This window comes from Antechinus flavipes, chromosome 3 (assembly GCF_016432865.1).
Source record: "Antechinus flavipes isolate AdamAnt ecotype Samford, QLD, Australia chromosome 3, AdamAnt_v2, whole genome shotgun sequence".
NCBI classification, from domain to species: domain Eukaryota; kingdom Metazoa; phylum Chordata; class Mammalia; order Dasyuromorphia; family Dasyuridae; genus Antechinus; species Antechinus flavipes.
Genome location: NC_067400.1, coordinates 111,212,327 through 111,225,623, shown reverse-complemented (window position 1 = coordinate 111,225,623; position 13,297 = coordinate 111,212,327).

The following is a 13,297-nucleotide window of genomic DNA, read 5'->3' as shown; positions in this document are numbered from 1 at the left end:
ATTTTTTTTCAAAAGTTACTTATAAATAAAGTATATATTTGGGAATGTTAATTTAATTATGATAGAAATAAGAGATAGTTACCTGTAATGGAGAGAAAAACAAAAGTAATGAAATTAATATAAATCCATCTGTGTCTGAATCCTACAATGTCCCTAACAAATGGCCCCAGTGTCTGCCTAATTAATAAATATATTGGCATCTGGAGGTTCAGCTGCTGCCTTTGGTGGTCATTCTGTTTGTTAATTACCTTATGTCTAAAGGGTTTCTTCTAAATTTCCTTATGAAATTCTTACTTAATTCATGTTGATTCTGGAACTAAACAAACTAACTCAATAATATTTCAGAATATCTTTCTGTGTGACTTTCATCAGCAATTTCATCAGCAAAATTCATGAATCAAATTCTCCATAATTTCTTCATTATTTAAAATCTATAAGTGTTTTCTCAATAATGTTGGCTAGCAGGTCACAAAAATTATATGCCTCATAGCAAATTTGGTTTTGTAGAATACAAAATTCTGCATGGGCAGCCTTATCCTATGGATGATCTTGGGATACACTTTGCTGCAAATATTTCTTCATTCATATTACTACTGACCTTAAATCACCACATTTATTTGTTATAAAAATATTTAATAAATATTTATCAATATGAATAAAATTTTCAGGAAAAATTTCCATTTTCCCATCACGATACATTAACAGTAACAACCTCTTTCAATGCTATTTGGTGTGTCCTTCTGGATCTCAGATACTGGAAGACCTGATTTCAGATTTTGCCACTAGTGCATACTATGTCCCTTAGCACATCACTTAACCCTTCACAATCCCAAACCACTCATTCAGATTACAAATAGCACAAAAGGCATGACTTACCTTTGCTAGACAGAATCTCCACAATGTGGGTTTCTTTTTCATTTATTTATTTATTTTTATTAAAGCTTTTTATTTAAAAAGCACATGCACGGGAAATTTTCAACATTGACTCTTGCAAAATCTTCTGTTCCAAATTTTCCTCTTTTCCCCCACTCCCTCCAATACATGTTAAATATGTTGAAATGCATGTTAAATACAATAAATGTATGCATATTTATCCAGTTATCTTGCTGCACAAGAAAAACCAGATCAAGAAGGAAGAAAAAGAAAAATTGAGAAAGAAAACACAGTGCAAGCAAATAACAGAGAGAGTAAGAGAGAATGCTATGTTGAGGTCCACATTGTTCCCGTGGTTCTCTCTCTGGCTGTAGATGGCTCTCTTCATCACTGCACAAGTGAAACTGATTTGAATCATTTCAATAGTGAAGAGAGCCACACCATCAGAAATGATCTTCATATAGTCTTGTTGTTGACATATATAATGATCTCCTGGTTCTGCTCATTTCACTTAGCATCAGTTCATGTAGGTCTCTCCAGGCCTCTCTAAAACTATCCTGCTGATCATTTCTTACAGAAAAATAGTATTCCATATCACTCATATACCATAACTTATTCAGCCATTTTCCAATTGATGGGCATCCACTCAGTTTCCAGTTTGTTGCCACTACAAAAAGGGCTGCCACAAACCGTTTTGCACATATGGGTCCCTTTCCCTTCTTTAGTATCACTTTGGGATATAATCCCAGTAGAAACACTGCTGGATCAGAGGATATGCACAGTTTGATAACATTTTGATCATAGTTCCAAATTGCTCTCAAGAATGATTGGATCCATTCACAACTCCAGCAATAATGTATCAATGTCCCAGTTTTCCCACATCCCCTCCTACATTCAATCATTATATTTTCCTGTCATCTTAGCCAATCTGAGAGGGGTGTAATGGTATCTCGAAATTGTCTTAATTTGCATTTCTCTAATCAATAGTGATTTGGAGTACCTTTTCATGTGGCCACAAATAGTTTCAATTTCTTCATCTGAAAATTGTCTGTTCATATCCTTTCACCATTTATCAATTGGAGAATGGCTTGAACTATTATAAATTTGAGTCAATTCTCAATATATTTTTAAAATGAGGACTTTATCAGATCCTTTGGATGTAAAAATATGTTTCCAATTGATTGCTTCACTTCTAATCATGTCTGCATTAGTTTTGTTTGTACAAAACCTTTTAAGCTTAATATAATCAAAATTATCTATTTTGTGATCAATAATGATCTCTTGTTCTTCTTTGGTCACAAATTCCTTCCTCTTCTGCAAATCTGAGAGGTAAACTATCCTATGTTCTTCTAATTTGTTTATAATATCATTCTTTATGTCTAGATGATGAATCCATTTTGACTTTATCTTGGTATATGGTGTTAGGTGTGGGTCTGTGCCTACTTCTGCCATACCAGTTTCCAATTTTCCTAGCAGTTTTTGTCAAATAGTGAATTCTTATCCCAAAAGCTGGGGCCTTTGGCTTTGTCAAATACTAGTTTGCTATAGTCCTTGGTTATTTTCTCCTGTGAACCCAACTTATTCCAATGATCAACTTGTCTATTTCTTAGTCAGTACTAAATGATTTTGATGACTACTGCTTCATATTATAGTTTTAGGTCTAGTACCTCTAGGCCACCTTCATTTGCTTTTCTCTTCATTAATTTGTTTGAAATCCTTGACTTTTTGTTCTTCAAGAGGAATTTTGTTGCTATTTTTTTTCTAGGACAGTAAAATAGAGTTTTTTTGGGAATTTGATTGGTATAGCTTTAAATAAATAGATTAATTTAGGGAATATTGTCATATTTATTATATTTGCTCAGCCTATTCAAAAGAAATTGATATTTTTCCAATTGATTAGACTTCACTTTATTTGCATGGAAAGTGTTTTGCTTTTATAGTTCCTGACTTTCTCTTGGTGGATAAATTCCTAAATATTTTATACTATCAACAGTTATTTTAACTGGAATTTCCCTTTGGATATTCTTGCTGTTTAATTTTGTTAGTGACGTAAAGGAATGCTAATGATTTATGTGGATTTATTTTGTATCCTGCAATTTTCTTAAAGCTGTGGATTATTTCTAATAGCTTTTTAGTTGTATACCATCATATCATCTGCAAAGAGTGATAATTTGATTTCCTTATTAACTACTCTAATTCCTTTAATCTCTTTTTCTTCTCTTATTGCCAAAGCTAGCACTTCTAATACAATATTGAATAGCAATGGTGATAGTGGGCAACCTCGTTTCATCCCTGATCTTACTGGGAATGGTTCTAATTTATCCCCATTACATATGCTGCTTGCTGATAGTTTTAAATAGATGCTACTATTTTTAAGGTAAAGTCCATTTATTCCTATACTCTCAAGTGTTTTTTAATAGGAATGGGTGTTTGATTTTTTCAAATGCTTTTTTGGCATCTATTAAGATGATCATATGGTTTTTGTTAATTTGGTTATTAATATACTCAAATATACTAATAATTTTCCTAATATTGAACCAGCTCTGCATTGCTGGTGTAAATGCTACTTATTTATGATGTATTATCTTGGGGATGACTTTCTGTAATCTTTTTGCTAATATTTTATTAAAGATTCTCGCATTAATTTTTGTTACAGAGATTGGTCTATAATTTTCTTTCTCTGTTTTCATCCTACCTGTGTCATGAAAGAAATTTGGTAGGAGTCCTTCATTCCCTATTTTTCAAATATTTTATGTAGTATTGGAGTTAATTGTTCTTTAAATATTTGTTAGAATTCACATATAAATTCATCTGATCCTGGAGATTTTTTCTTAAGAAGTTGATTAATAGCTTGTTCTAATTTCTTTTCTAAAATGGGATTAAGTAATTTATTTCCTTATTTGTTAGTTTGGGCAAACTATATTTTTGTAAGTATTACTTCATTTCACTTAAGTTGTCAAATGTATTGGCATAAAGTTGGATTCAGTAACCCCCAATTATTGCTTTAGTTTCCTTTTCATTGGTGGATAGTTCTACCTTTTCATTTTTGAGATTAACAATTTGATTTTCCTCTTTCCTTTTTCTAATCTAATTAATTAAGGTTTATCTACTTTGTTGTTTTTTTCATAAAACCAACTCTTAGTTTTATTTATTAATTTGATAGTTTTTTTAGTTTCAATTTTATTGACCTCTCCTTTTATTTTTAGAATTTCAAGTTTGGTATTTTATTGGGGATTTTTATTTTGTTCTGTTTTTAGCTTTTTTAATTAGAAGCCTAATTAATTGATCTTTTCTTTATTTTATTTAAGTAAGCATCTAGAGATATAAAATTTCTCCTTATTACCACTTTGGCTGCAACCCACAAATTTTGGTATGTTATTTCATTATTGTCATTCTCTTGGATGAAATTATTGATTGTGTCTATGATTTGCTGTTTTACCCATTCATTCTTTAGGATGAGATTATTTAGTTTCCAATTTCTTTTTGGTCCATTTTCCCTTGGCCTTTTATTAAATGTAATTTTTAATTGCATCATGATCTGGTAAAAATGCATTGACTATTCTGTCTTTCTGCATTTGATTTTTAGGTCTTTTTGTCCTAATATATGGTCAGTTTTTGTATAGGTTCCACGAACTCCCAAGAAGAATGTATAGACCTTTCTTTCTCCATTCAATTTTCTTCAAAGATCTATCATGTCTAGTTTTTTTCCTAGTATTCTATTTAGCTCTATAATTTCTTTCTTATTTATTTTGTGGTTTGATTTATCTAGTTCTGAGAGAGCAAGATTGAGCTCTTCCACTGTTATTGTTTTGCTATCTATTTCTTCTTGCAACTCTCTTAACTTCTTTAGTAATTTGGATGTTATACCATTAAGTGCATATATGTTTAGTATTGATATTGCTTCATTTTCTATGGTACACTTTAGCAAAATGTAGTTTCCTTCTTTTACTCTTTTAATTAGATCAATTTTTGCTTTTGCTAGATCTGAGATCAGGATGGCTAGCTCTGATTGACTTCACCTGAAGCATAATAGATTCTGCTCCAGTCTTTTACCTTTATTCTGTATGCATCACTCTGCTTTAAATGTATTTCTTGTAAACAATATATTGTAGGATTCTGCCTTTCTATCCAGTCTGCTATCTGTTTACTTTTTATGGGAAAGTTCACCCCATTCACATTTACAATTAAAACTAATTCTGTACTTTCTGCCATCTTATTAACCCCAAATTATATTTTTCTCTTTCCTTTTCCCTTTTCCCTCCTTCCTAGTATTTTACTTACGAGCAATACTAGCCTTAAACAGTCTGCCCCCTTTAGAGACCCTCCCCCTTTCTTATACTTTTCTCCTATTATTTCTCTTTCCTCTTCTTTTTAGCCTACCCTTTCCTTTTCCCCTTTCCCCTTCCACTTTTCTATAAAATAATAAATGTTTCTTGGTGAAATCAAATATATATAATATTCTTTCTTTGGGCCAAATCTGATGAGAGTAAAATTCACACAATATTCATCACCCTCTTTTCTTTCCCTCAATTATAATAGGTTTTCTTCACCTCTTCTTGAAGTGTAATTTCCCTCATTTTAGCTCCCTTTTCCCTTTTGTTCTTATTATAATTCCCTTTCCACCTCTATTTTCTTTTTTATATTATAACAGTAAAATCAGATTATACATGTACTCTCAATGTATACCCATAACAGAAATACAGTTCTACAGTTCTCAGAGGGATTTTTTTTTTCTTTTTACTTTTTTATAATTCTCTTGAGTTCTATAATTGGAGGTCAATTTTTTTTTTTTTTGTTTAGCTCTGGTCTTTTCATAAAAAATAAATGGAATTCACCAGTTTCATTGAATGTCCATCTTCTTCCCTGAAAGAAAATACCCAGTTTAGCAGGGTAATTTATTTTTGCCTGTATTCCAAGTTCCTTTGCCTTTTGGAATATCAGATTCAAGGCTCTTCAATCCTTTAAAAGGGAAGCTTCTAGGTCCTGAGTAATCTTTAATCTGGCTACTCAGTGTTTGAATTGTTTCTTTCTGAGTGCTTGTAATATTTTTATCATGGTCTGATAGTTCTGAAATTTAGCCACGATTTACCTTGGGGTTTTAATTTTGGGGTTTTTTTCAGGAGGTGTTCAGTGAATTTTTTCAATGGTCATTTTACCTTCTGATTCTATGACATCCAGGCAGTTCCCTTTGATGATTTTTTGAAAGATTGTATCTAGGCTCTCACTTTTATCATGTATTTCTGGGTGTCCAATAATTCTTAGATTATCTCTCCTAGATCTAATTTCCAGGTTGGCTGTTTTCCCAATTAGATATTTTACAGTTTTTTCTTTTTTTTTTTGTTTTTTTGTTTTTTCTTGATTGATTCTTGTTGTCTCATTGAGTCATTCATTTCCATTTGTTCAGTTATGAATTTTAGTGAATTATTTTCTCCATTTACTTTTTTTTAGTTCTTTTTATATTTGTCTAATTGAATTTTTTAATTAGTTGTTTTGTTCTATGGAATATTTTTTTCCCATTTCACAAATTCTGTTTTTTTAAGGAGCGATTTTTCATTTCACAAATTCTGTTTTTTAAGGAGTGATTTTCTTTTCTGTTTCACAAATTCTGTTTTTCTGGGAGTTGCTTTCTTTTTCTATTTTATCAAATATATATTTTAATGCGTTATATGCCTTTTCCAAACTCTCTTACAAAGTTTTCATTTTCTTTCCTCATTTTTCTTCTAGCTCTCTTTTAAAATTCTTTCTAAGTTCTTCTAGGTGAGTCTCATGTGATGGGGACCAGGTTATATCACCTTTTGGACCTTCATTTGGAGACAATCTGCCTTTAGTCTCCTCAGAGTTTGAAATCTGTTCTCTTTCACCATAAAAGCTGTCTATTGTCAGCATCCTCTACTTTTTAACTCATTTTTTTTTAAAGTTAAGTTAAAGTCTGCCTTTAGGGCAGGAGATAGGGGGTTTCCAAGCAGCCACAGCTGTACTGGGTTAGTGTTGATTCACTCCTGGTGCTGGATGGGTGTGACCAAGTCCCTTTAGATTCTGGTGTTTCAGGGTTCTTTATTTACCTTTTGTGTTTGTGTTGGGTGTTTTACAATTTCTCAGCTGATCTACTGGCTTGCAACCAGGGCAGAGTGGCTAACACTATGATAGATTCCTCCCCTTGCTTCTCCTAGATTCCTCCCCTTGATTCTCCACCACACAGAGACTGCACCTCCCTGGGACTCTGAGTTGTCTGCACTGGCGTTTGTACTCAGCTGCTTGCACTGGCTGCCTCCTTCCCAATTCCAAATGAAACAGACTTTTTCTGGTGATCTTCCAAATTATCTCCTGCTGATAATTTGTTGCATCCCAATATTTGTGGATTCTGATGGTCCAGAGCTAATTCAGAGGTTGGATTTGCCATTTAGTCTGAGGGTTGTAGAGAAGATCAGAGAGGAACATGAGTCATTTCTGCCATCTTGGTTCCACCCTTGGAAGTCTGGGTTTCTTATAATATAATCAACAGGCCAGATGCCATAATAATAATAATAATAATAATAATAGTAATAATTCTCATTATTATTACAATTGTTTTTATCATCATCATTATTACATAAAATATATCAAGAAGTTCACTGGGAACATACAATAAAAACATGCAAAGTTTTTCAAGAAATTGAAAAAGGTATAAATATCCAGATTATAGGAAACACTTAAAAAAGTTTAGGTGTGGTACCTACATGAGTCAATGGGAGTATGGGGGAAAATAAGCGTCAAATGTCACAATGTGCTCCTGATTCTGACTTGGGATTGCTTCTGGGGAGGGAGTGCCTAAAAATTAGGAAAGATGTATGTGGGTATGCATACACAAATTTTCTGCTTAACATTATTTCGTTTCTTCCTCTTTTATACTAATACTTATCCTAAAATTTAAGAGAATATTTTAGATAATTAAATTAGAAGCCCCAAATTTATCAATATCATTTTAGTTTCCATTCAAAATTTGGAAAACTTGTTGGTTTCTATTTCTAATGTATTACAAATGAAAGTTAATGTATTGAAAATGGCTTTTAATTCTGTAGGGAAAAAAATGGTTTGTAGTAGAAGTTAGGAGGAAAATACCACAAACCTTAACCACAAAATGCAATTTAGGGCAGAGCAAGCTCAGTTCTGATGCCAATCAAGTAATTAAATCAATCATCAATATAAATATTGCATTATAAATATCTTCTTCCCTAAGTGTTTTGCATGAATCAAAGCATTTTTGTAATGTGTTGATTTTTAATTATATGCTTTTATTGATATACCTGAAATTCAAACATTAAATCAATTTTTAAAAAAATAAAGATTGCATTAAAAACAGTCACTCCATTTACCAGTTATACCCACTTGTCAAAAATAGGTTTCATTTATCTGGCCAAAGATGTAAAGGGCTGAAATTCTGAATTGATTCACTGAGGTCAGACAACCAAGCACTTAAGGCTAATTACCATTTGGACAGTACTCTATTAGAATATGCTTGGAAAATGGCCCTTCCCACTATTCTGTGCTGGTTCAATCTTTTGGTGTATACAGAGAATTGTGGGAAGGATTAAGCATGTGGAGTAAGACAAACCAGAGTCACTTTGATGGTTGATGAGGAAAAAGGAGGTCGTGGAGATCCTGCGTCCATCCAATTCACTTCTCCCCCTAAAGACCAAGAATAAAGACCAAGGACTTTTGCTTATCCTGACTCCGGCTGATTCTAAGATATCCAGGGTGCTAACTTGGACTTCACATAAAGAAGTATCTGAAAATGTCTAGACTATGTGCTTTTTGTTACCTTTAATCACTGTTGCAGATATAGTTTATTTATGAATAAAATCTAAAGGTGTGGTAGTCCTATCTAAAAGCCTCTGGAAAGAAAGTATCTTTCCAGGTAAATTGATATAGTCCTAGAACCTGGCATTGATCCATTCTATTTCAATATTTCAATATCTCAACGCATGGGTGACCTCAGAGAGATGAACAATCCTTTCTGATGGTATGGATTATGATTCATCCATGCTTTTTCCTCTTAGGAATTTTATGTTCTTATTTTTCTCCAAAGAAGCTTTAGAGAATCAAAATTACATGGTTCACCAGATTTCCTTCTCCTTTGATATTTCATATATCTCAGAGTAATACCTGGACTCTCCATCTGAACCCCTGAATCCTTGAACAACTCAGCTTCCTTTTTTGTCATGAATGATATATCATTGCTAAATATCATGAATGTGCTTGATGATAATCTTCAGACCACTTCTCTTGCATGATATGCTGCAACCTGTTTATAGCCCTTGTGCCTTTATGCTACCTTTCATTTTCACCTGCAGTTTTCTGAAGGATATGATTTCCATGATTTGCAGCTGTCTGACATCACCAGCATGCTTTTGAAATGTCCCTAACTTCTGTCTTTCCATTAACAGAGTTTAGCAGGATTTGGCTTATTTCAACACTCAAAATTTTCCATTACAGAATGAATTTGGTTATAGTAGATCAAAATTTCTCACCTTATTCAAGTGTTAGAACAGTGGGTAGACCCTTGTGGTTCACATTATTGGATTGAAGTCAGATAGCTGCTCCACTGTTTTTCACACACTTAGCACTTAGGGTCCTGGCCCAAGTAGTAATCTTGCGGTCAGAATAAGCCATAGATTGATTTTTTAACCTTATTATTTTTTTTTTTTACCTTAGAGCAGCAGGTTGGGGATTAGCTATTCCTTCTTTTAAACTCTCTCTGAAATTCGGTTTCTATTTGAGAAAAAGAAAAAAGAAAAAGAAAACAATGAATAGATAGTTAATAGGTTATATTTCCAAAGATGAAGTATTTCCCATATGAAATATTTTTTGTGCTCCTCTAAAAGCACTGTATTTCTCTTTTTTGCATTCATAACAGCTGCAGAGTCTGTTAGCAGAAACTCTGGAGTCTGGAAATTATTGCTGGATATCTGAAATTCTTATTAATAATTTCAGGGAGCAGTAACCCCTGGGGAGCATATAGAATTAATAGAAAAGACACTTTATTTCCTGGTGAAGTTCCAAGATGACTGGAGCTAAGATAGAATGTGGAATACAAAAGATGAACCTAGAATTCTCCTGATATTATTCCAATGACTTTCTGGTACCTGAGGCTGAATTGATTAGAGACAGGCCATTTTCCTGCTAACCTTTAGGTTTATAAGTGAGGTCTTTCTTTCTCTCGAAACCTGTTTTCCTGTACCACATTCCCAATTCCATCCTTTATCCTAATATAATAAACTTCATAGAAACCAAAGTTAAAGTTATTACTTAACGTCTCAGAATACTTCCTTTATTTTGAAATAGAATTTCTTGAATCAATATTCTCTTAGTTCATTTTTCTGAGACTGAAGATCCTAAAAGTTTTCTACTTTTTAATTCTTAAAATCGGCTTAGATGTGTGTGTGTGTGTGTGTGTGTGTGTGTGTGTGTGTGTAACTATATTAGTCATTAGAGGGAAAAATATCCTTCCATCATATAAGCTATTCTATTCTCCAAATTGATTACTCATTTTTTTGTATGTATATATGAATGTATGTATGAAAAACACTATATGTCATGTAGACTATGATTACCTACCTTGACACTACATAAATCATTTTAAAAAACATTAAGCTCCATATATGTATATATATACAATATCTATTTAGTACTTTTATTTATCAGTCATTAAGCAGAATTAATGACCTAAATTATTAACTGTCAACAAGCATTTACTAATGTAGTACTTAATAGGTGAAAGGTTCTATTTTAAGCCCAGGGGTCTACAAAGAAAGGCAGGTGAATACATAGGTACAATGTTTTTGTATTTGTTATATTAAAATGTTAATGCTTGTTATAAAAACTAGACAATATACAGTAATTTGAGGGAATTGTGGTTGAAAAAAAAAGGAGGTTTAATAGATAGTGCTATAGAAAGATCCCAGTCTTAAAGAATTATCTTTTCTATTTTGTCCCCCTTGATTTTTGTGTGGTATCTATTATATTTTTGACCCAAGGACTTGAATGCAAATGAGATAATTCTCCTTGTTATTATCAGATAATCATTTAGGGGTGATTTCTCTCACTGTTAAAAACACAGTTCACACAACCTTTCATGGCTCATGATACACAATTAGTTATGGGTATGCTGTTAGGCAAGAAGCAAGTTTGGAAATTGAATCTGAGCCTGCAACAATGAGATTTCAGTAGCTGCATGTCTCCAGATTTGATAAGAATTGTTGTTGTTTAGTGCTATTTGATATTCATGATTCTGCATGGTATTTGCCACCTCATTTGTTACAGATTTTATTTTTTTTGTTACATTGAATGCCTATGTTTGTGGCAATTTAATGCTATCTTACATATACCTATATTCTTGTAAGGAGTTCTGTGATTTATTGTGCTATGACATACCTTTAATGAACCTTTATCAATTTCCTATTGTAATAGACCTTCTTGAATTTTTATGTTGCTGTAATCATACTCTTGGTGGAGCTTTTGTTGTATTTATGGTTTTTTGTTTCACATCGGTATGCGGGGTTTGTTTTATCTCTATCTTAACCATGTAGATGGCATTGTCAGCAGAGGAAAAATGATCTAATAAATCTTATTGTTTTCCAAAGAGTAAAAATATGTTGTACACAATATAATAAATATCAAGCTATATGTTTCCACAACCAAAAATAAATTTGTACATTTATGTCAGGGTTAGAATTCAGATATGTCTTGTACTTTTAATAACTGCAAAAAAAGTTAAAATGTTGAAAATCAGTCAGAGAAAATATTATTCCAAACTGCAGAAAAAAGATGGTGATTTTTACTGCAAAGAATGTCATTTGTAAGTATTTGACATGCAACTTGGCTAAATAATTGAAATTAAACTTTTCCTTGCTGATGATATTTTACAAATAGACAACTAAAAAGAATACTTGCAATGATCATTATATTCTGCATTATGTTTATTAAATAGTAATATCAAAAATTTCACTCAATATGGACATACTTTTAAAATAAATTTGATGCTCTATTTTGGATAATTAAATATTACAACATTCTTTGGATTTTTAAAAGTGCTGAAATATCAGGCATTTCAAGGAGAAAAGTTATTATTTCAAAATGTTAATTATATATTTGACTAATTAACAGTATGCTCTGTTCTGTGGCTAACATATTTCAATATGACACTGAATAATTTGTTGTATATTCATTCCACTGAAAGATTGCCATATTATCTATGTCTGCAATATAATGAAGTGAAAGTGTTAAGATACATGTCTTTCAAAATGTTGATGGAGTTTAATTTTCTTAAAACTTACATATGTAAATGGTTATTATATTATATAGAATATCAGAGCTTGGTTTTACTTAACGTATAAGGAGACTTAAACGTTTTTGATTCAAAAAGAAAGAAGTCTGAACTCGTTAATTGAGAATGTAAGCTTGAACCATTATCTCTACAAGTCATTTTCTCCATCTGCTTAGGGATAATAATTCTTGCCACCTACCTCAGAAAATTGTTTAAAGATCAACAGGAAAATTTAAATTTTAAATCCCTCTGTGAAGCAGAGATTTGGCTTATGTTCTGTTAATTTGATCAATGTCAACAGCCAATCTGGATTTTTAGAAAAAGAAAAGTATAATAAAATAAAGATTTTAGAGGGTGAGCATAGATTTTTCAAAAACTTTATGGTCAGCATGATCTGATGGTAGGTTCATTGAATAAAGAATCAGAAGAATTAAGTTATTTTTTCTGCTCTGTCATTTATTGAGAGAATGTGACCTTAGTCTAGTCATATAACTCCTCTGATATTTTAGCATTCCATCTGGAAGGGTTATTTTTTTTAATGGATTAAATGAGATAATACACATGGAAGCACTATATATAGATACATATATGATGTAGGTATATGATAAATATTTTCATGGGTAGATTAATAGATATATAGATAAGTAGATAGAGTAATAGGTAGGTAGGTAGGTAGGTTGGTAGATAGATAGATAAATGACAGATTAACTAGCTGAATGGATAGAATAATGATATATGAATTAAAAGTATTTTTAAAGCGTTACATAATAAGATTGATGATAAATCGCCATTTTTTCTTACCATTTTTACATTTTTGTCTAGTAACTAAGTGAAACAATCTTCATGGAACTAATACTCAGACTTGTAACAAAGAAGAACTTCATAATAAGTTCCATGGCCACATATAGAAAAGAATATATATTTGTGAAGCTTTGTAATTATATCAAATTACATGTTGCACTTAAATGTTTTACAAACATAAAGTGCTGTGTGTACATATGAGCTACTTTACTGTGTGTATATTAAACTTAAATACCTAAAATGGGATTATATAAAGATAAAATTCAGGCTTTTCAAAATGAATTTCAAATAGTAACAAAAACCTTTTTTTTTTTTCCTTCA